This window comes from Prionailurus bengalensis, chromosome C1 (genome assembly GCF_016509475.1).
Source record: "Prionailurus bengalensis isolate Pbe53 chromosome C1, Fcat_Pben_1.1_paternal_pri, whole genome shotgun sequence".
Classification (NCBI taxonomy): Eukaryota; Metazoa; Chordata; class Mammalia; order Carnivora; family Felidae; genus Prionailurus; species Prionailurus bengalensis.
In genome coordinates, this window is record NC_057345.1 from 99,831,454 (window position 1) to 99,854,126 (window position 22,673).

The 22,673-nt window shown below is 48.6% G+C and overlaps 1 non-coding gene across 1 annotated transcript; it reads left to right on the top strand.

The window, feature by feature from the left end:
• Positions 1–9,787: 9,787 nt before the first annotated feature.
• TRNAR-UCG lies at positions 9,788–9,872 on the top strand. Its single transcript has one exon. It is a non-coding gene; the product is annotated as a tRNA-Arg (tRNA).
• The last annotated feature ends 12,801 nt before the right edge of the window (positions 9,873–22,673 follow it).

Consider the following 22,673-nt stretch of genomic DNA (forward strand, 5'->3'; position numbering starts at 1 on the left):
CCCGTCTGCCTAGACCTTGTCTAGTGAAACCCTTTATGTCTGTGTCTGTGTCCCTGCTGTATGCATCTCAAGGACTGCGTGGCGTCTCGGCCATCTCGGTAGCTTCAGCACCTCATATTACCCACATTCAAACTTGTCCACAGCGAGGCTCTGAAACTTGCCAGACAACAGGACCTTGGATTCGATCCCAGAACAGATGAGGACATATTAATGGAAAAATAGGTGAGATCCGAATAAAGTCTATAGGTAGGTTAATAGCATCATACCAACTTTAATTTCCTAGTTTTGAAAAACGTACCATGGTTACGTAAGACAACACTAGAGGAAGCTGCATGGAGGTTATATGGGGACTCTCTATAGCATCTTTGCAGCTCTTCTGGAAATCTAAAACCATTGCAAAATAAAAAATTCAAAAATCCAATCATTAGATGACTTTGTAGCATAGTGTTTAAAGCCACCTTTTAAAAAAATATATATAATTGTTTGTCAAAGTGGCTAACATACAGTGTGTAAAGGGTGCTCTTGGTTTTTGAGGTAGATTCCCATGCTTCATCGCTTACATACAACACCCAGTGCTCATCCCAAGTGTCCTCCTCAATGCCCATCACCCACTTTCCCCTCTCCCCCACCCCCATCAACCCTCAGTTTGTTCTCTGTATTTAAGAGTCTCTTGTGGTTTGTCTCCCTCCCTCTCTGTTTGTAACTATTTTTTCCCCTTCTTTTCCCCCATGGTCTTCTGTTAAGTTTCTCAAGATCCACATATGAGTGAAAACATATGATATCTGTCCTTCTCTGCCTGACTTATTTCACTCAGCCTAATACCCTCCAGTTCCATCCACGTTGCTGCAAATGGCTAGATTTCATTCTTTCTCGTTGCCAAGTAGTATTCCATTGTATATATAAACCACATCTTCTTTATCCATTCGTCAGTTGATGGACACTTAGGCTCTTTCCATAATTTGGCTATTGTTGAAAGTGCTGTTATAAACATTGGGGTACAAGTGCCCCGATGCATCAGCACTCCTGTATCCCTTGGGTAAATTCCTAGCAGTGCTATTGCTGCGTCGTAGGGTAGATCTATTTTTAATTCTTTAGGGAAACTCCACACTGTTCTCCTGAGTATAAAGCCACCCTTTTGCAGTAAGATAGACCTAAGTTAAAATCCAAATTCCAACTGAACTATTTATTACATGTCCTGTGTGATCTTAGGCAAATCACATAGACCTAAGAGTCTCTCTGAACTTTATTGTTAAATGGCCTGGCATAGTGCAAATAATCAATGATGGTTGTTTTATGATACGTATTGGCTTCATAATAATAGTGTTATTACTGTAACAATATGCTAAGGATATGGCCCAAACTTTCCCTTTCAGACTTCCCCCCACTGCACACATCCCAGCATCCTGACATGCCCTTTACTTAACCAATATGTCTGAATGTTCTAGCCACTGTTCTGGCACTGGGATCCAGAAATGAACAAAATCTTTGTCTGCAAAGATTGCTGCTATAAGCAGCTTACATTCTAGTGGAGAGAGGCAATCAATAAGTAAGTTCAATTTATAGTGCCCTGGTTCTCAAAGTGAGTCTCTAGACCAGCAGCCTCAGCATCCCATGGGAACTTGTTAGAAATGCACATTATCAGGCCTCCTGAACCAGAGACCTGGGGATGGGGCCCAGCAGTTTCAACAAGGCCTCCAGTTTCAACAAGAACCACTGATAGAGTAGGTCAGTGATAATCAGTATTTTAGAGAAAATTAAAGCAGGAAATGGGGTGGTGTGCCAGGATAGGGACAGGCGGTGGGGGTGGGGGGTTGAAATTTTAACTAGGGTGGTCGAAAGCCTTCCTCTGAAGGTAACATCTGGCCCAAGACATAAAAAAGATGAGGACTTGAGTGGGCATCCCGGATATCCAGGAGAAGAGTGTTTTTTGCAGAACGAATGGCAAATGCAAAGGCACTGGGGCAGGCGCAGGTCTGGCTTGCACAAAGAAGGGCAAGGGTGGGCCAGTGCAGCTGGATTAGGGTATGCAAAGGGGAGAAAGCAGAAAAAGAGTGGGGAGAGGTCATGGACTCCAGGCTGCATATGGACTTGTAAGCCATTGCAAAGAGTTTGACATTTACATATGGAACGTGTGATTTTTACAAAAACACTCTACCTTTGGCTATTAGGCTACAGCCCTCCCCCCATCCCCCAAGTCCACCTGCTCTGCTTACCTTTCATGTTTCTAACCAATCCCTTCTCTTCCTTAGGCACCCCCACCCTATGCTCGTCAGAATGAGCCTCTCCCACCCCTAACTTCCACAGCTACATGGGTTAATCCCAAGCCCCACTGTTTTCCCATTGCCTAAATACAGGTTTTGCCTATATTTTGATTGGATTGTGTCCCTGAAGCGTAGGCTCCAGTCTTTTCCTCCTTTCGTCCCACACCAACCATGATGTCTGTGCATTGCAATGCTACGTGGATATTTACTGAATTTGTCTTAAGGCATCAGGATGGAAACCAACATATTGGCACTCAATACAAATATTACGAATGTTGGCAATGATTTTGCAATTCCCCCGTCAGAGGTAATAAGAGAAGGAGCTTATAGATTTGTTCTCAAACCACCAAGGCATTTCGGATGCATCAGCAGAACTCAGCTAGCGTGCGACTAAGACCTGCACAGCTCTCCACATCCCCAGCCATTCTCCCTTGTGCTTAATGGCCTAACTACTTCTGTGTTGGCAATGGCTCTGGGTATCGCCAGGTTGGACCAAGGCAGGGGGTAGTATGAAGGGGAGATGACTTGGAACCCGTGGAGTTGGGTGTGGCTTCTAACTCCACCTCTCATGGGGATCTTCCCTTTTTTTAAGTTGATTTCTTTTGAGAAGGAGAGAGAGCACGGGGGAGAGGCAGGGAGAGGGAGAGAGAGAATCCCGAGCAGTCTCCGTGTTGACAGCATGGAGCCCAACACGGGGCTCGAACCCATGAACCATGAGATCATGACCTGAGCCAAAGCCAAGAGTCGGTCCCTTAACCAACTGAGCCACCCAGGAGCCCCTCTTTTTTTTCTTTTTTTAATATTATGAATCTGGTAAAGCCCAGGGGCTGTTTCCCTACATGAGGTCTTTTTATTGCACACAATCTAGAAGATGACCTAGGAAACAAATTTTGCTGAACTATAACTGAAAAGGTGGTCAAAATTTTCCTGATGCTTAAAAATAAATTTATTATGGCAGTATTTTTACCCCCCCCCCCCGTTAGCACATTAAGTAACAAGATCTAGAGGCGAGTTTAGTAAGTGCCAATATTTTGATGTAACGCTGAGTGTGGGGGACATGTCCCGATATTCACAACAACCATAATATGATAGGGAAGGGACTTCATTCCCCATTACTGACATGGATACGGGTACTTACATTCATGACGGAAGGAAATGCCAACTTTGGGGTTGATTTTGATTCTCTTAGAGCTCAGTGGGGGGGGGGGGGAAACTGATTTTCCCCCTTCTATTTTACTCTGTGTACTATGCAAAGACCTCTTCATCGCCCCAGAATATAGGTTGGGACAAATTGCTTTACCTCTGTAAATATCAGTATCTGTCCCTGTAAAGTGATGCTGATGGATGGCAGTTATTTATTTTGCCTTTTAGTAGCAGCAACGGTAGATGACGACTTGGAACCTGTATGTAGTCTGGAATATACTCTGGACCACTCGTTGGCCATAGCCAGGGTCTGATCTTCAAGTTGACCCATTTGGTGGTCATCTTGTTTTGTTTTTTTAAGTTTATTTATTTGTTTTGAGAAAGAGAGAGAGCACAAGCAGGGAAGGGACAGAGAGAGAGAGAGAGAGAGCCCCAAGCAGGTTCCGCACTGTGGGCACAGAGCCCAACACGGGGCTCCAGCTCACAAACCGTGAGATCATGACTTGAGGTGAAATCAAGAATTGGACACTTAACCAGCCTGAGCTGCCCAGGTGCCCCAGCAGTCATCTTTTTCAACTGGGGCTTCCTACTCCCCAAATGTCTCTTGTTGACCTGAAAGTTCACCTTTATTTATTTTTTTAATTTTTTAACATTTATTTATTTTTGAGACAGAGAGAGACAGAGCATGAACGGGGGAGGGTCAGAGAGAGGGAGACACAGAATCGGAAACAGGCTCCAGGCTCTGAGCTGTCAGCACAGAGCCCGACGCGGGGCTCGAACTCAACGGACCGCGAGATCATGACCTGAGCCGAAGTCGGCCGCTTAACCGACTGAGCCACCCAGGCGCCCCTGAAAGTTCACCTTTAGAGATGCGTACATGACTTCAAGAGACTCCCAACAAAGAGCACATACTCCTGAATTATCCCCCAAACTCCAGCTGGACCCAACACCAGTCCTGTTTAGGGAGTGAGACATTGCTAGCCCAGGGGGGACTGCGGGAGGCTGGAAAAAAAGGCGATTCCTACTTGGGACAGTCTACCTCCAAGGCCCTCCTTTCCAGGGGACCCTTTAAGACTAAATTGTTTTGCCAGACAAGATCCTATGTGTCTGCAGTCATGGTCTCAAAGAGGATTTTCCTAACACTCAGCAGTGTGTTCAATGGTAACTTGCATGGGCCTACCTAACCCTGGTGCTCTGATTCATTTTCCAGTTAATTTCCCTCTTCAGATCATAACTTTACTCCTTTCAGTGACATTGAGTTGGTTTCCAAGCACTTGGGAAAAAGGTGCTTTCCTCTGGGCCAGCCCCTCCAGAATTGCTCTCTCCATCAACCATGCGATCGCTTCAACTCTGGGTGCAGTGATTCTCGAACTGCAGTGTGCATGAATCACCCAAGGACTCCTACAACACAGCGTGCTGGGTCCTACCCCCAGAGATTCGGGTTAGCTCTGCCACGGATGGAGCCTGAGAAGTCACTTTTTTTTTAATGTTTATTTATTTCTGAGAGAGAGGGAGAGCACAAGCAGGGGAAGGGCAGAGAGAAAGGGAGACAGAGGATCCAAAGTGGGTTCCGTGCTAACAGCAGAGAGCCTGACACGGGGCTCGAACTCCCAAGCCGCGAGATTGTGACCTGAGCCAAAGTCAGACATGTAACCGACCGAGCCACCCAGGCGCCCCGAGAATTTGCATTTCTAACCAGCTCCCTGACTTCCTTGCCTCTGAGAACCCAGATTCTGTATTATTAAACCAGGGCAATAATACCTTCTTTACAGGGCTGTTGAAAAAGTCAGAGAAAAGATGACATACGTAAATATATTCAGAGTGCTAAGCCTCTAACAGAATTTAATGACTGCTAATTCCCATCATGGGGCATTGTTGTGGAGAAAGGGATTTCTGGAGATGACACCACAGCAGACTTAAGGAAGCAAGAGAAATTAGCTGGGGGAAAAGGGAATGAAGGGTGTTCCCAGCTTTGCATAGCCTTACAAAACAGTGTGTAAAGGCTCAGTGCACACACACACACACACACACAAGTAGCTAATTCAGAAAGCTGCCAGAAGTTACACTTGGCTAACGCAAGTTCAAGGATCACATGTACATATGCAGGGACCTGATAACAAGGGCCTATTGTGCTACAAGAGAAAGTTTCAACTCCATTCTGCAGGGGATGGAAAACCACCGAGGTTGTTTGAAGCATGCAGTGACACGAAGGAGGGATGGTGTAGGGGAGGAGGTAAGGGTTTGGGCTGACAACTAAATTTCTCTCTTGAGTTTCTAGGTAGGTGAGGAGAACACAGCCCCCTCCAGGAGAAGAAGCAGCACAGAAGAAACCGCTGGCTGGGGGAAGAGAATGAGTTGAATGTCAGATATGTGAAACTCAAGGCAGCTGTACCGCACCCACGTGGAGGTGAGAAGGGGTGGCTAGATCCGCGACTCTCCATGTCTGGAAGGGAGCTCAAATCGTAGATTTAGAAGGCCTTCTGCAACTTAGGTGGAAATTAGATCCACAGGAATAGACGACATAGCCCAAGGAGTACGTAGTGTGAGAGAGATGCTGAGGACCTGATTCTGGAGAACAATAACATGTACGAGCAATCCCTAATGGAGCGTGAGTCAAGGTTAATGACAGTGGGCAGGACCTGTGCTTCCTATTATCATAATATCTTAATACGGTCCCCTCTGGGTTACATGGACATTGAGGTCAGCTTTGGCCAATGGGACCCACCACCTCCAATGCAGCACTGAGGTGGGAGGAGCAACGCAAGGAGGCCCCAACGACAGACCATAGGGAATGTGCGGAGAGTTAGTGAGAAGGGAAGGCACGTGGCTCGTGAGTTCGAGCCCCGCATCGGGCTCCGCACTGACAGTGTGGAACCTGCTTAGGATTCTCTGTCTCTCCCTCTCTCTCTGCCCCACCCCGCCCTCAAAATTAAAAAACTGGCAAGTGACTGTGATCACCAGCAAGCACTGTCCCCTCAGTGGCCACACTCCTCAGAGAAGCGGGTCCAGAAGCGCCGGCCCCCATGGGTCATCCTGTAAAGACGGGGGTCTCTTCTCCAAGAAAGTTTGCATAACCGAGATCCCTGAAATTGCCCAAAGCTCGGAAATCGTCTGCTGAGAGAAAGCTGTTGTGAACCATGAGTCGTGACAAAAATAGATCCCGTCCCCCTTCTTCCTTCAGACAAACAAGACACCCACATGAATCCACCGGCTTCCACCCCCGCCATCCTGCTAGGCTCGGCCAAACCATCACCAACCAGCAGGATCCTGCGTCGGCCCAGCCCCCAGCACTAACCTTTCCAGCCACCGGCTTCTGAACAGCCTGACCCACAGGGAACAATGCAAGAGCCTACCTCAGGCGCCCAGGTAAGAGGAAAGTTAACGAACACAGAGAACTACAAGGGAGTCCGGCTCTCCCTGCAGGGGGGGGGGGGGGCAGAAGGACAGAGGAACAACTGGAAACGTTCAGGGAGGGGGAGAGGAAACGCTCCACCTGACGCCCGAGGTCTGTGATTGGACCACAGTCCGTGGGTATCCACGTGTGACCTTGTCACCCATGCAGGAAGTATGGGGCTTATAAAAATCCAAACCCGGGGCGCCTGGGTGGCGCAGTCGGTTAAGCGTCCGACTTCAGCCAGGTCACGATCTCGCGGTCCGTGAGTTCGAGCCCCGCGTCGGGCTCTGGGCTGATGGCTCAGAGCCTGGAGCCTGTTTCTGATTCTGTGACTCCCTCTCTCTGCCCCTCCCTCGTTCATGCTCTGTCTCTCTCTGTCCCAAAAATAATAAATAAACGTTGAAAAAAAAAATTAAAAAAAAAAAAAAATCCAAACCCATCGGAGAAATTGAGGCAACTTCAGATGTATGTTTTGCTTTTTTTCCTCCCCCTCCTCTGAAAGTGGTGGATTGAAATTTGAGTTCGTCCTCTCTCGTTTTCAGATATACATTGTGCAAACAATGAGGCACCCCTGTGTCCGGGCCTAACTAACCCCAAAGAGTCAAAACGCCTTAGTTACCCCCAAAGCCATTTCCTTAGGAAGCAAGCCCAGGGCCTCCCTCTTGAGATAAGGGAACTCCTGCCTGATGTCACGGAGATGGGGGCCAAGGCTTCGATGGGATTGTCACAGGCTCGGAAAACACAGGAAACATTGAGGCAGAAGGAACGAAACACAGTGTAGGGATGGAAACCTGATCTCCGTGGACCAGCTCCTATTACAGCTGGAGGAGGGTGGGGTCGGGGAAGCAAATCTAAAACCACCTGACCATTGAGACAGGACTGCAATGGGGCAGAAAGCCTTCCCTGACACAGGGATGGCACTCTGGAAACAACTGTGCCAGGAGCCGTTGGATTCGGGCTGTTAAGTCCCCTGAGCTGGAACATACTATTCTCACAGGCCGCACCTGTGAACTTTCTGGAGGCATGTGTCCCATTGCGAGGACTCCTTGCAACGTTACGGCTCTAAAGAGACCGTCTCCCCAGGCAGTGTCCCCTAGCAAAAGAGAAGGGAGAGAAAAGCCATAACTGGCCTGGCTCCCAAGGGGACGGGATGGCGGGGGGAGGGAGCCCCCACTTCATCTTTGAACTTCCTCTGAAGTTCCGGGTGGCCTTGACCACCCGTCTTGACCACCCATCAAGGCCCGAGGCAAACAGTGAGACAGGCTTCTTCACTATGTTGCTTTTACAAAGTAAATCACGTCTTTACAGACAAGGGTATATCCTCCGAGTGTCTCCGCCGTGTGCTCCAGGAGACCGAATAGAACGAATTCTCCCCAGGACTAGACACTGATGCATTCACTCCCTCCGGGTGGAATTAGCTAGGAATTCCCTCCGGTGGGGTTGGAAGAGTTGTTTTGTTTGTTTTTGCCACAGGACATTTTCCCACGAAAAACCCACACGGCGCTCCGTAGGGAAGCTCAGCCTCTCGGGCTGCATGAGGAGGGGGCCGTGCTGGGTCCCTGGCCTGCGGGGCTCCCCCTGCTTTTCTGATGCCTCCTCTGGGACATCTCCCCCCCCCCCCGCCCCCTTCCCGGGCCCCCGGGCTCCTCCGACCGCAGCTAGGAATCACAGGACGATCCATACCGCTAAGTGAGGCCTCCTGCTTCAGATTCCCGGGCAGGATTAGGCCCAGAGGGGCCGGCTTTGCGGTGACAGCCTAGCGCGGGTCAGCTGGTTTGTCACGGTGCACCTGCCGCTCCCGGCCCTTCGCGGCCCGCTGCTACCAGGCCGGAAATGGGCCCTTCAGTAAACCCCGCAGCTTCCGCGCCAGCACGGGGGCCTCTTGACATCTATTCTGTACAAGCCCCAACCCGGTACGAACCTCTCTGAGATTCCCTCTAATATGCTCTCTCAGCAAATGAATAATACCTAAACACCAGACTTACGCCATTGGACTCAATTAACCTTCTCTAAAATGAATGTGTCCTTAATACCTACACCAAACGCTGATCAAGGCATTCTGATTTGGGGAAAAGAAGGAAGGGTTACCTCATTTCCCAGCCTCTTGTGTCAACAGCCCACTTTAGGTTCTGTACTGGCCACTCCTGAATAATTGAAAGCCAAGGTCACACATGTCAGTGAAAGAACCTATAATTAACGTCCAACTGTAAGCATTAGACTCTCTAAATTCACTCAGATTGTTCTTAAAAGGGTGTTCTTAAAAGGAGAGAGAGCGCTTGACCTAGTTTTTATTTAGGACCAACAGCCTTTTGTGTTTTTAGAGCATTTTCTTTTATAATGAGACAACCATATTGTCACGCAAAGCCACTGGTTAAATGACACAGTCATCCTACAGCTGGATCGTGCGAGGCTTCGACAGAGTAGCAATGTCATGACCCCCACACGGTACGTAGCGCAGGGAACTTCAAATTTTATCAAATCCTACACCCGCGTCCTTCCTACAAGTAAGGAAATTGCGGTCCAGGTGGGCGAAGGAACTTTCTCCGTCTCCCAGAGCTAGCTGGCAGGCGGACAGAAGCAAGAACCCCCACGTTTATGGCTCCAAACGAGGGTGCTTTTCCTACCGCCCCACGTAATAACAGCAAGGCATTTAGTAAACATCTCTCAGAATTGCTGTTTTGCTTGCAATGCGGTTCAGAGAGTGTTCACCAGACACGTCTATGTACAGCGAAATGAGGAACACCTGTGTCACTTAGGTCCTGCACACTTTTGTTCTAAAAGGCATGATCCGTAGGCTTTCAAACGTTGCTCCCGTTTGTTAGACCCTCTGTGGACAAGCTGGCAGTATCGGCGCACTTCTGAAAGGCCAGCGAAAGTGGGTAGAAGGCCAGGACCAAGGGGTGGGAATGTAATGGGGAAGAGTCAGTCCCGTGTAGCCCCGTGGTTCTCAACCCCAGATGCATTAGAATTGCTCAGATTTTGGGGGGGCGCCTGGCTGGCTCAGTTGGATGAGCGTCTGACTTCGGCTCAGGTCATGATCTCGCAGGTCGTGGGTTCGAGCCCCGCGTCGGGCTCTGTGCTGACAGCTCAGAGCCTGGAGCCTGCTTCGGATTCTGTGTCTCCCTCTCTCTCTCTGCCCCTCCCTCGTTCATGCTCTGTCCTCTCGGTCTCAAAAAATAAATAAACATTAAAGAAAAAATTTTAAAAATTAAAAAAAGAATCACTCAGATTTTTATTATTTTATTTTATATTTTATTTTCTTTCCTAGGAGGCTGCATGCCCAATGTGGGGGGAGGGGGGTCAGACTCACGACCCTGAGATCAAGAGTCGCACTCTCCACTGACTGAGCGAGCCAGGCACCCCAGAGTCACTCAGATAGTTTTTTTCTTTTGAGAGAGAGAGAAAGAGAGAGTAGGAGAGGGGCACAGAGAGAACCTCTCCATGCCCAGCTCAGACCCCAACAAGGAGCCTGACTCGGAGCCCAACGCTGGGCTCGATCTCACAACCAGGAGGTCGTGACCTGAGCCGAAATCAAGAGCTGGACGCTCAGCTGAGTAAGCCACCCAGCCGCCCCTCACTCAGACGTGTTAACGTACCAATGTGGGGCAGCACCACGAGAGACACCTCTGGCAGGATGTGTGAGTGCAGATAGGGCTGAGCAGCCCTGGAGAGCAAGGTTTTGGTGTCCAACCCGGGCTAGAAATCCCCAGCCCTGACAACAGAGGACCCAGACTCTGAGTCTCCCTCACGTATTTCAGAAAACGGGAACGAATCCTATCTTGCTGGGTGGCTATAGCCTGAAGCCATCCCGTGCAAAGGGACAGGAGTGAGGAAAATTAGAAGGACCCCACTGTGTGGAAGGTGTTTGGTATGGGATCGGTGTCTCTGAATTCTTCTTTGCCTTCTGCTCTCTTTTTTTTTCCTCTGGAAAACACACACACGCGCACACACACACACACACACACCATGTCAGCCAATGGCTGGGTACACTTAATCCCCCAGGATGTGTTTCTTTCCACTCAATGATTTGCGTTGCTTTGTTCAAGTTTGGACAGCTTCCACGTAGCTTCCATTTGTATAGGTTTTCCGTTTGGGAGCATTAAACTATAGGGAGAATCTTTTTAGGGGGTCGGGTCATGGCAGGAGGAAACTGGCTCAGGGAGGACACACTTCTTCTCTGTGTAAGACACACTTTGTGCCCCTACTACCTGTGTGAGGAGATTCTCTGCCAGCCCAACCCCCCCTCTTAAAACAAATTTTTGTTTTAAGTTTATTTATTTATTTTGCGACGGAGACAGCTTGAGCAGGCAGGGGCAGAGAAAGAGAGAGAGAGGGAATCCCAAGCGGGCTCTGCACTGCCAGCACAGAGCCCGACACGGCTCTGTTTGGTATGTTGTGTATTGTGTAATGTCACGAAACCGTGAGATCGTGACCTGAGCCGAAACTGAGAGTCGGACCGGACGCTTCATCGACTGAGCCAACCCAGGCCCCCAGCCCAACCCTGGTAAGATGCCTCAGTAAGTGTGCAAATAATTCAACGTGGCCCTTCCCAGGGGCCTCCGACACCATTTGCACCCTCATCCCTGAACGCACGACATATGGAAAACTCTGGCAGGGCACGGCGCTAAGAATCGGTAAAGAGCAATAATGGATGCCTTTGGTTCTGGAAGTCACAAAAGCAGAAGTTGGACTCCAGGCTTGGCTTTTCTTTATTTCTCTCGCACTTCACAAGCTGAAGGATGCCATGTGGCGGCCACGGTAGGCTTTGCGGCAGTCCCTCGCTCGGGGACCCGCCCGGCCACCATCCAGCCACCTCCGCTACCAGTCTTATTGGGCGACTGTCTGCCATGGCCGTCGAGAACATTCAGATGGACAACATGGCTGCAGATACGCCCCCCCACGCCACCCCCGGCATTAACGGCCCTTCTCGCTTCTTCTCGCCCAGCATTACCCAGCCCTGCAGTCACCAAGGACATGAGCCATTCAAGCATGCAGCTATTTTTACTAGAGTGTGAAGGATTCTCAGTACAAACTATATTTAACAGGAGGTTAAAGTTCACATTACACAATCAGTGGGGCACAGGATTAAATCATTAAACAGCCTGTTCTAGGCTCTTCCTGCTTTTCTCTACAAGCGGGCTTTCAGTCCTGAGCCGCCTTTCAGTTTAGCCTGCAGATGCCTCGAGGTCTTGGTTTTTTTGCAAGAAAGACTTATTCTTTGTCTTTTTCAAAACTTTTTTAATGTTTATTTACTTTTTGAGAGAAAGAAAGAGAGAGAGAGAGAGAGACAGAGCATGAGTGGGGGAGGGGCAGAGAGAGAGGGAGACACAGAATCCGAAGCAGGATTCAGGCTCTGAGCTGTCAGCACAGAGCCTGACGTGGGGCTGGAATCCACAAGCTGCGAGATCACGACCTGAGCCGACGTCGGACGCTTAACTGACTGAGCCAGCCAGGCGCCCCGAAAGTCTTTTTCTTTTCAGGCCTCCTGTGTCTCAGATGGAGATTTTCTCATGGCATCAGGACCTCTGATTTAGCAGGAACCTGTGAGGGAATGTTAAGTGAAGCCCTTCCAGTGTTGGAAGATCTAGCCTAGAAATTCTGAAAAACGCAACCATCCATCTGGAGGCTCAAACTGATGCTCGCCGACAACCATCACTGGCTTTTCAGAGCAAGGTACTGACAAGGGGCTGGGGTCAAGGGTGTTCGTGTCAGAGCAGGAATGAAGAGGAGGGGTCTAAACCGGCTCATCACTAGGAGAGGCACCCGAGAGCAGGGTCCTGGGCCTGGTGTGCATTGTGACACGTTGCCCACATGGTCCCTCAGCTGCTGGAGGAGCGGCCTACAAACAGCTTCAGCAGGTGGCCTGGGCAGGAAGGGCCTCCGCTCAAGAGTCACCTCGCTCAAGGTGACACCCCCCTTCCTGGGGGAGCCTGCATGCAGTGACTGGTCAGGGTCGCAGGGTTGCCTTATGAAGGGCTGGCCTGAACTCAGGACAACTGGAAAACAGCATCCCTGCCTCAGAGCCCCCTGGGTGGGGGGTGGGGGGCGGGGGTAGGGTGGTGGTTCATTAGGCCTTCCGTTAAGACTGCCTCCTGGGGCGCCTGGGTGGCTCAGTCGGTTGGGCGTCTGCCTTCGGCTCAGGTCATGATCTCACCGTTTATGAGTTCGGGCCCCACATTGGGCTCTGTGCTGACAGCTCAGAGCCTGGAGCCTGCTTTGGATTCTGTGTCTCCCCCTCTCTCTACTCCTCCCCTGCTCATGCTCTGTGTCTCTCTGTGTCTCAATAATAAATAAACGTTAAAAAAAATTAAAAAAAAAAAAAAGACTGCCTCCTGCATGGCCTCTGCCTCTGGTACGGGTGCAGGTCTCAAGAGCGCCTCCCAAAACGCTCCCGCCTGCAATCCGGGTCTCAGAGTCTGCTCCCCGGAGAGCCCCACCTGCCTGCAACAAGGACCAGAGAACTTGATAACATTTCTTAACCTATGTGGCATTCCCCGCTCTGCTTTTTTGTTGCCGGTGCCAGCTGCCAGAAAGCTCTTTGGATGCACACGGCAAATGCTCTTGGGCAGACCCAGCAAGTAGCAACGATATCCCTGATGAGAGGATTACAGAGGCAGGATGTCACTCCCTATCCCAGACCAATGCAGTGAGGACCCGTATTTCATTTTATTTTTTAAGGTTTATTTATTTTGAAAAAGAGAGAGCGAGTAAAACAGAGTGCAAGCAGGGGAGCGGCAGCGAGGGAGAGAGAGAATCCCAAGCAGGCTCCGCGCTGTCCCGTCGGCGGGGAGCCTCACTTAGGCTCGACCTCACGGACCGTGAGATCGTGACCTGAGCCAAAATCAAGAGTCGGACGCTCAACCGCCTGAGCCACCCAGACGCCCCGAGAACCTGTATTTTAACAAGATTCCCAGATGATTCATATGTGTGTTAACGTTTGGTAAGCACGAGATGATTGGATGAGAAACGGCTGAGCGGGAACGTTTACCGGTCGCAAGGAAGTATCCTGCCCCCTTGTTTGCTGCGTAATAGGAGTCATCTGTTTTTAGCTCTCAAGTTATTTTTTCCTACGGAGAGGACTTTAAAAACCCATTTTTTTTGCCCCAGTCCGATCGCAGGCGAAAGGGCGGAAGACGGAGGCAGATGGTCAGGCAGCAGATAGCTCCGGTTAGGGAACCTGGCTGCCACATTAAGCAAACCAGGGAAAAGTGTGGACGTAGAGTCCGAACGCAAAGTCAGGGGCAGCAGGTTCTTGGAGCGTAGAGGATGCGATGCGACAGATGAACTTGGAGCTTGCCCAAATGACCCCACGGAAGCTGGTAGAAGACAGCCCCCCGGGGGCAGGCACACACACAGACAGGCAAAGGGATGCACTCCCACCCGTCCTCTTAGCCAGGCTGTCTGAGGATTTTCAGCAGTCCTTCACTGACAAGGGACCGACTTATACTAAAAGGACAAGAGTTTGTGGTAGGGACAACGAGACGTTTCCAAGGCATCCTTCCTAGGAAGGATCCAGTCATTCTCAGCGGGTCCTTCCGTGGCTCGTGAACCGCTGCAGTAAGCCGTCTGTCTGGATTTCTTTACAGATAGACCTGTAGGCCGGGTTGACCTGTAACTGTGTCTTCCAGCAAAAGTCCTAGAGAGCAGCACAGGACAGGTGAGTGGTGCTCATACAGAGTGACGCTGAGCCACGACTGATTCGCGTCTGGCTGTGGCCTGTTCTCTTTCAAGGGCAGCATGGGGAGGGGAGCTGCCGTGTGACCAGGACCCCCAAGGGAAGTGTGAGCATCAGCAGATATCCAGGGGAGACGCGGGGGGTCCCGGTCCTCGATGAAATGTGTCTCCCACTCAGCGCAGCTACAGACCCAGAGCAGAGCACAATGGAGCAGCTGTGGGCACTTCTGAGAAGCGGCAGCGGGCAGATAGGGGAGGGAGACCAGAAATCCAAGTGCCACTGAACCAGCAGTGAGTTTCCCACTTGTTTGACAGTGTATCCGCAGTCTGGATTGGGGGCAGCCCCGAATTTGGAAGTGCACACGTGTGGATAGAAAGATCTCCCTCTAGTTCCGGCTCAAGGTGAAGTTAACACAGGGGGGCTGTTCTTTATCCCTCCTTTTGCCATTCTCTCACAGGGGGCCCCCAGGCGATCAGAGCAGTGGCAGTGACAGCGGGGACAGGGCCCCTTTCCTCTCTGTTGGGAGGAGTTGTTTCTCCGAAGAATGGGGGCGACCCATTCCTTTTTTTCTCTCTGTTTCCCACCACTTGGCCCTGAATGTGGACACATGTATGGGAGGTGAACAGCACAGTAGGATAAATAGAGCACTAGCTCTCCGTCCAGAGGACGGCCAAGGGGAGCCAGAGTGCCAGAAAGTGCGAGGGAGGTGGCGAAAAGGGACGAACTTGGGCAAACAGCCCCACCAAGCTGTTCAGAAACTCCTGGGCTCAACCCTGTGCTGTGCGTTGGATCTGCCCCTAAACAGCACACCGAAGACTCTGAGAACCGAATTAAGGGGTAGACCACCACCCAAGTCCCAGATGGACAGCAGCCTCCCAGCCCCCACGGGGGGAACACCCATGGGGAAAGGCTGCGTCCCTCCGAAGATTCTGAAAACAAGACCGACACTGAAACTATAACCGACAGAAGGCTGGCAGACCTTTCAGCCTGAATCCGTCTGGGTTGATCGTCTATGAAAACACAAATACCAACCTTTACATAACATGGAAACGAAACCCAGGTCGTGTAACGTATCGTTCAAAACTGCCGGGATACCATCCAATATCACTCTGTGTATTCGTTTTCTATAGCTAGAGACAAGTGGCCACAAACTTAGTGGCTTCAAACAATACCCTCTTTTTTTTTTTTTTTTTTTTAATTTTAAAGTTTTGTTACATCCAAAGTCCAAAATCAGTCTCACTGGGCTAAGGTCCAGGTGTGGGCAGGGCTGGCTCCTTTTGGAGGCTCTGTGGGAGAATTGTTTCCTTGCCTTTTCCAGCTTTGAGCGGCTGCCCACACTCCTTGACTCATGGACCCCTTGCTCTGTCTTCAAAGCAAGCAACTGAACATTCCTCCGACCCTTCTTCCATAGCCATATCCCTTTCTGACCACAGCCAGGAAACATGCTCTGCTTTTAAAGATGCTTGTGATTATAGTTGGCCCGCCAGTAAATCTTTCCATCTCAAGGTCAGCTGATAAGCAATTTTAATAGTGTCTGCGACCTCACTTCCTTCTGCCCTGCGATGTAACATAGTCACAGTTTCCGGGAACGAGAACAAGGACATCTTTGAGGGAGACTTTATTCTGCCTACCGCCCTCAGCATACGAAGAGCCATCAAATCTCAGCTCACATGAAAACAGACAATCAACAGACGCCGGCACCAAAATGATGCAGATGTTGGCATTTTCCGGCAAGGACTTTCAAGCAGCTATTATAAAATATTCCAAGAACGAAGGGAGAGCACTCTTGAAATGAATGGAGAGATGGAAAGTCTTAGCAGGGAAAGATAAAGGGTAAAGGATAGCCAGATATAAATTTTAGAATTAAAACATGCAATAAACAAAATTTCAAAGCCTGATGGATATACCAATAGAAATTATTCGGTCTAAACAACAGAGGAGAAAAATTGGGGAGTGGGGGGGGGTGGGGGAAGATGAACAGAATCTCCGGAACCAGTGAGACCATACCAAAATGTCTTAACCTTTGTGTCATTCAGGTCCCAGAGGAGCAGAAAGAATGCAGGGCAGAAAAAAAATACTGGAAAAAAAAATAATGACTAAAAACTACACAAATTTTGCAAAAGGCATAACCCTATAGATTCAAGAAGCTCGATGAACTCCAGAGAGGATAAACATATATATAAAAAAATCCATGCCCAAACACATCCTAATCAAACTGCTAAAAACCAAGAGGAAGCAGCCAGAAATACGACATAGAACAGATCAGTTCAAATGACTGTGCGTTTCTTAGCAAAAAGCAGAAATTGACCGATGCAAACCACTGGCAGATTTCTGCTCATCAAAGTAGCAGGAATTTTAACAATTACTACTATCTGGTGTTAGGGTCAAAGAACACGTTAGTGGGAAGAGATATAGGAACATTTATGAGAGGCAACTGGGCATTTTCTATCAGAATTGTCAATCTATACACCTTTTAACCCCTCATTCCACTTCTAGAAATTCATCCTAAAACAATACTCGTACATGTGCTCAAAGATATTTATTGCGGCATCGTAGGTAATGGCAAATAAACACATTAGTTAATAAGAACGTTTATCAATTATTAACAGAGAATCATATTTAACTAAATTACGGAACACCACACTATGTAATGTATGTAATGTACTTTTTAGAGCAATTGCATTGGAGGGGCGCCTGGGTGACTCAGTCGGTTAAACGTCCGACTTGGTAAATGATAGAGACATTTGTCAAATAGAACACCCCCCCAACACACACACACACGTCAGGTTTTATGGAGCCTATTAAGTGCCGAGAAACAGAAGATCTGGAAGGACAAAAGCCAAACTGATACCAGTGGTTGCTTCTGAGGAGTAAGATAGGAAGGATGGAAAAGTTACTTGCACTTTTTACTTCATGTATCTGTGCATGCGTATGTGTGTGCATGTTAACAAAGAAGAAGTATTATTTTGACATTTTTAAAACGGTAAAAGGCATACCTATGCAAGTTTAGTAACAGTGTCCTCCAGTGTTCTGACCCTAGAAATTTACCAACTAGTCTTTCGCTGTTTTCTGGGGATTTAGCATTTTATTTTTTTTTCAATTTTTTAAAATATTTATTTTTGAGAGACAGCGTGGGGGGGGAGGCGCAGAGAGAGAGGGAGACAGAGGATCCGAAGAAGGCTCTGAGCTGTCAGCGCAGAGCCCGATGCGGGGCTCAGACCCACAAACCGTGAGATCGTGACCTGAGCCCAAGTCGGACGCTTAACCGACTGAGCCACCCAGGCGCCCCAGATTTAGCATTTTATTCACTTCTGTTAAGGAAACCAAATCCTCCCATTCAGCATCTCCTAGTGTGTAAGTTTCCTACTGCTGCATAATAAATTACTCCAAGGTTTACTAGCTCAAGATGCTCAAAATGTATTATCTCATCTAGGTTTTGAGGCTCGGGAACCCAGAGCGTCTTGATGGGGTGCCTCTGGTCCGCGTCTCCCATAGGCTGCAGTCAAGACATTGGCCGGGGCTGTTAGTCATCTGAAGGCTTGAGTAGGCCTAGAGGATCACATACTAGTCTCTCACCTAACTCCCGGCAAGACAACTCAATTCCTCACTGGCTGCTGGTCAGAGGCCTCAGCTCCCCTTCACACAGGCCTCTTTGTAAGCTGCTCACAGCATGGGAGCTGACTCTCCTTAGAGCGAATGGTCAAAGAATGAGATAAAGTGGCCGAGATGGAAACCACAATGACTTCTATAACTTCTACGAGGCTATAGAAGTGATAGTATATAGGGGATATACTATCACTTCAGCTATAATGCATTGGTCACACAGACTGACCTTAGTACAATGTGGGGGGAGAACACAATACCAGAAGGCAGAGAGCATTGAGAGCTACCTGGAAGACCGGCTGCCAACGTTAAATTTTGCCCGACACTCTTTCTCTTCTGCTTGTTCAAGTTCACACGCTTTCTAAGAACTTGTAAAGTTCAACTCTATCCTTACAGCATCACTGGTGCATTTAGGGGTCCAGGAGCATCCAGTCCAACATCAAAAGAAAACTCTATGGGATGTCTGGGTGGCTCAGTCGGTTAAGCATCCAACTCTTGGTTTCCACTCAGGTCATGATCTCATGGGTACGTGAGTTCAAGCCCCAAGTTGGATTCTGTGCTGCTAGCGGGGAGCCTGCTTGGGATTTTCTCTCTCCTTCTCTCTCTTCCCTCTCCCACCTGTATACACTCACACACACACTCTCTTAAAATAATAATAATAATAATAATAATAATAAACTAAATAACTAAATGAATAAACTAAAATGAATAAACTAAAAAAAAAAAAAAACCAATAACGCTATGGACCAATAGGAAATCCCAGATCACAGAGCCCCCGCATTTTCCTGTAAACAAGGGAATTTTTATTTCCCTGAAATGATGATTAGGAACAGTTGGGGAAACTGGAAATGTACATAATTGATCAAGGAGAAAAACACGGGGAATAAACGGGCATCTCAATGAGAATCCTTTCAACAAGGAGTCATGTGACTTGTTCCCACCCTACAGCCCAACCTTTACTCCTCACAAGTCAGGGCAATCGTCTCTCCTCCCCAGTGGAACTTCCCATAAGCCATGGAGGCAAGGAAGCAGAAACGCTTGCCAGCTCATAGATCAACATAAAGACTACCAGAATCTTCTGTCCCAGAAAATTTTGGAAGGCAACCAATAAAATCTGGGAGATAAAAGATATCTCTGTCTCTGCACAAAAACGATATGAAGGACATCAAAGTGTGGCCTTATCTGCGAACTTGGAAGAGAATTTCCTGACGTGTGTATGTTCCTGATTGCAAACGACGTGCGCTGTGGTCTTAGGAGCATAACTGAAGGGTACTATTCTTTAAAAACTTTTTTCAACTTTATTCATTTTTGAGAGACAGAGAGAGACAGAGCAGGAGCGGCGAAGGGGCAGAGAGAGAGAGGGAGACACAGAATCCGAAGGAGGCTCTAGGCTCTGAGCTGTCAGCACAGAGCCCGGCGCGGGGCTCGAACTCATGAACTGCAAGATTGTGACCTGAGCCAAAGTTGGACGCTTGACCGACTGAGCCACCCAGGTGCCCCCTGAATGGTACTATTCTATACAGTTTAGACTCAGCCAAACATCTAAGTCTTTCATAATATGCTTGCAGATAGGGTGTAGAAATAAAAGAGTTGATTCATCATAGATTGAGCAATCCTTACGCAAAGACTATTGATTAAATCATCGTTGTCAACTTGAAAGAAGTTAACACGCCTCAGGGCTTTGAATTTGGGCTTGCCGCGTTCAACATTTTTATAAACTATTTGGAAAAAGACAAGTAAAATGTGCCGCTTATGTTTTCAAGTATTACAGAGTGAGGCAGGAGAGCCGAGAAGTTGGATTATAAAATCAGAATTCCCAGAGGTCTCCGACGGGCTGAAATGATAGGCCAGAACTCACGACGTGGAAATGGGTGGAAGCGAACAGCATAACATCCTGCCCAGGTGCCAAATGGGAGAGAGCGGGCCTGGTGCCAGTTAATGCAGAAAAGCTTTCGGTGAGCTACGGATTTAAGGTAAGTCAGCAGTCCGCCCGCCCTGCCGAAAAGGCAATGCAAAAACCTCAGCCTGCAGTTGTAACAAACAGAGCTCAGACCCACGGAGATCTTGATCTGATGGATCCCACACGGTGAATCTGTGGATCCCTAGAATGATTGACAGAGTCCTCTAGGAGCAGAATACCTGCGAACTCCCAGATGATACAATTCTCTGTATATAACATTCCCGAGTGACCCAGCTAGTAATTCTATCCAAAAAGAAGAAGGAAAAAAAAGAGAGAGAGATGAGTTTGATTCTTTATTTGTTCAAACGATATTTATTGAGAAAAAAACAATATTTGCCGGGTATTCTGCTAAAAGCCAGTGACATGGAGGTGATTGGGACATATCCACCTTCTCCCAGTTATTCATTCAAACCCTAATAGAGCGTCAAGAGATCTGGTCGATGTAATTAAGGTTCCAGATCAGTTGGCCTTACGATAGGGTCGGACCCCAATTGCGTGAGTACTTGAAACACAGAGAGTTTTTTCGGGTTGGTGGCATAAGAGTGAGTTGGAGGTTCAAAGCATAAGAAAGATTCTATGCACCATTGCTCACTGGAAGGTGAAGGGGGGCCACATGGTAGGAGTGCAGGTGGCCTCTGGTTGCTGAGAGGGACCCCCAGCTGAGAAGTCAGCAAGGAAACAGAGACCTCAGCCCTACAACCACGAGGCAATGGATTCAGCCACAAGAATCAGCTTAGAGGACGACCCAGAGCCCCAGCGAACCACAGCCCCAACCAACACCTTAATTTAAGCCCAGTGAGACCCTGAGCACAGGATGCATCCACACCACACCCAGGCTTCTGACCTACAGAAATTGGGTAATAAACTCGCGGTTGTTTTACAATACTTTGTGCCAATTTATTTACAGCAATAGAAAGCTAACACAGGTGGTAAAGAAACAACAGCCACACAATGAGGTAAGTGCCCTGATGGAGCAAAGTCGCAGGGTACATGGTTGATGGTCAATTTCAGCATCAATTTCCCCCTTCTCTTCCCTCGGTGAATCTCAGTTTTGTTCACTCCTCATCCATACATACAAACGTGGCCGCTAACTGCACCCCAAGCCCCAAATGTGGGGCTGATCAGTCTAAAACAGGGTTTCCCCGGGGGCGCCTGGATGGCACAGTCGGTTAAGCATCCGCCTCTTGATCTCAGCTCAGGTCATGATCTCACGGTTGGTGAGTTTGAGCCCACATGGGGCTCTACTCTAATGGTGCGGATCCTGCTTGGGATTCTTTCTCTCCTTCCCTGTACCCCTCCCCTACTTGTACGTGCTCTCTCTCCCTCTCCCTCTCTCTATTAATAAACATAAAAAATGTAAAACGGGGTTTCTCAATTTGGGCATTATTGACGTTTTGGCCTAGATAATTCTTTATTGTGGGGGTTATCCTGTGCATTGTATGGTATTTATCAGCATCTCTGGCCTCTACTTTTTTTAAAATTTTTGTAAGTTTTATTTATGAGAGATAGAGACAGCACGAGTGGGGGAGGGGCAGAGAGCGAGGGAGACACAGAATCTGAAACAGGCTCCAGGCTCTGAGCCGTCAGCCCAGAGCCCGGCGCAGGGCTCGAACTCACGGACCACGAGATCGTGACCTGAACTGAAGTCGGACACTTAACCGACTGAGCCACCCAGGTGCCCCTGGCCTCTACTCACCATATGCTAGCGACACACACTCCCCCGTCCTCCATTCATGGCAATCAAATCTGTCTCCAGATATTTCCAAGTGATAAGGGCGGGGAGGGATGAGGAGCAAAATCACCCCCAGCTGAGAACCATCCATGTAAATGTGCGCTTACGTGCCTTGCTAATGTTTGGTTCGAGAACAGGTATGTGACCACTTTGGAGAATGAGTGGTAAAGAGAAGGCTTTGGAAGGTTCTGAGAAAATCCTGCTCACTGTACGGGGGATGGTGCTGGAAGCAACCCTCCCTCCAGATGTTGTTATGCGCAGATTTGAGCACTGGGCCTGCTGTGGCCATGTCAAACCCAGCCTGGGGACAGAGCCATCCCGAGTCTACCCTACCTCTAGATTACTGGTTATGTAACCCAATTGATTCCTTACTGTTCGACACGATTCAAGATTGTTCAGGAGAACTCAAGGCACATCTGGGTTTTGCAGCCAACAGTCGCCTAACTGGTGCCAACGTACAAGATGCTGTCAAAGTCCAGGGGAAGATGTACGTCACAAGCCGAGTCAGGAAAGAAAAAGCAAAAGAAAAGAAGGTAGGCCCAGAAGAGTTTATGGAGTGCTTTCACATCGTATTTAAAAAAAAACAAAACCAACTCTTAAATTTCAAAATGTGTGATACAATATTATTAAGTACAGTCACCAATGCCGTACGTCACATCCCCATGACTTATTTATTTCCTAACTGAAAGTTTGTAGCTTTTGACCCCCTTCATCCATTTTGCCCACCCCCTGCCCCCTCCCACCTCTGGCAACCACCAATCTGTTCTCCGTATACCTATGAGCTTGGTTTATTTGTTTGTTTTTTTAGGTTCCGTATCTAAGTGAGATCATACGGTATTTGTTTTTCTCTAACTTATTTCCCTTAGCCTCTCTCGAGATCCATCCATGTTGTCACAAATGGCAAG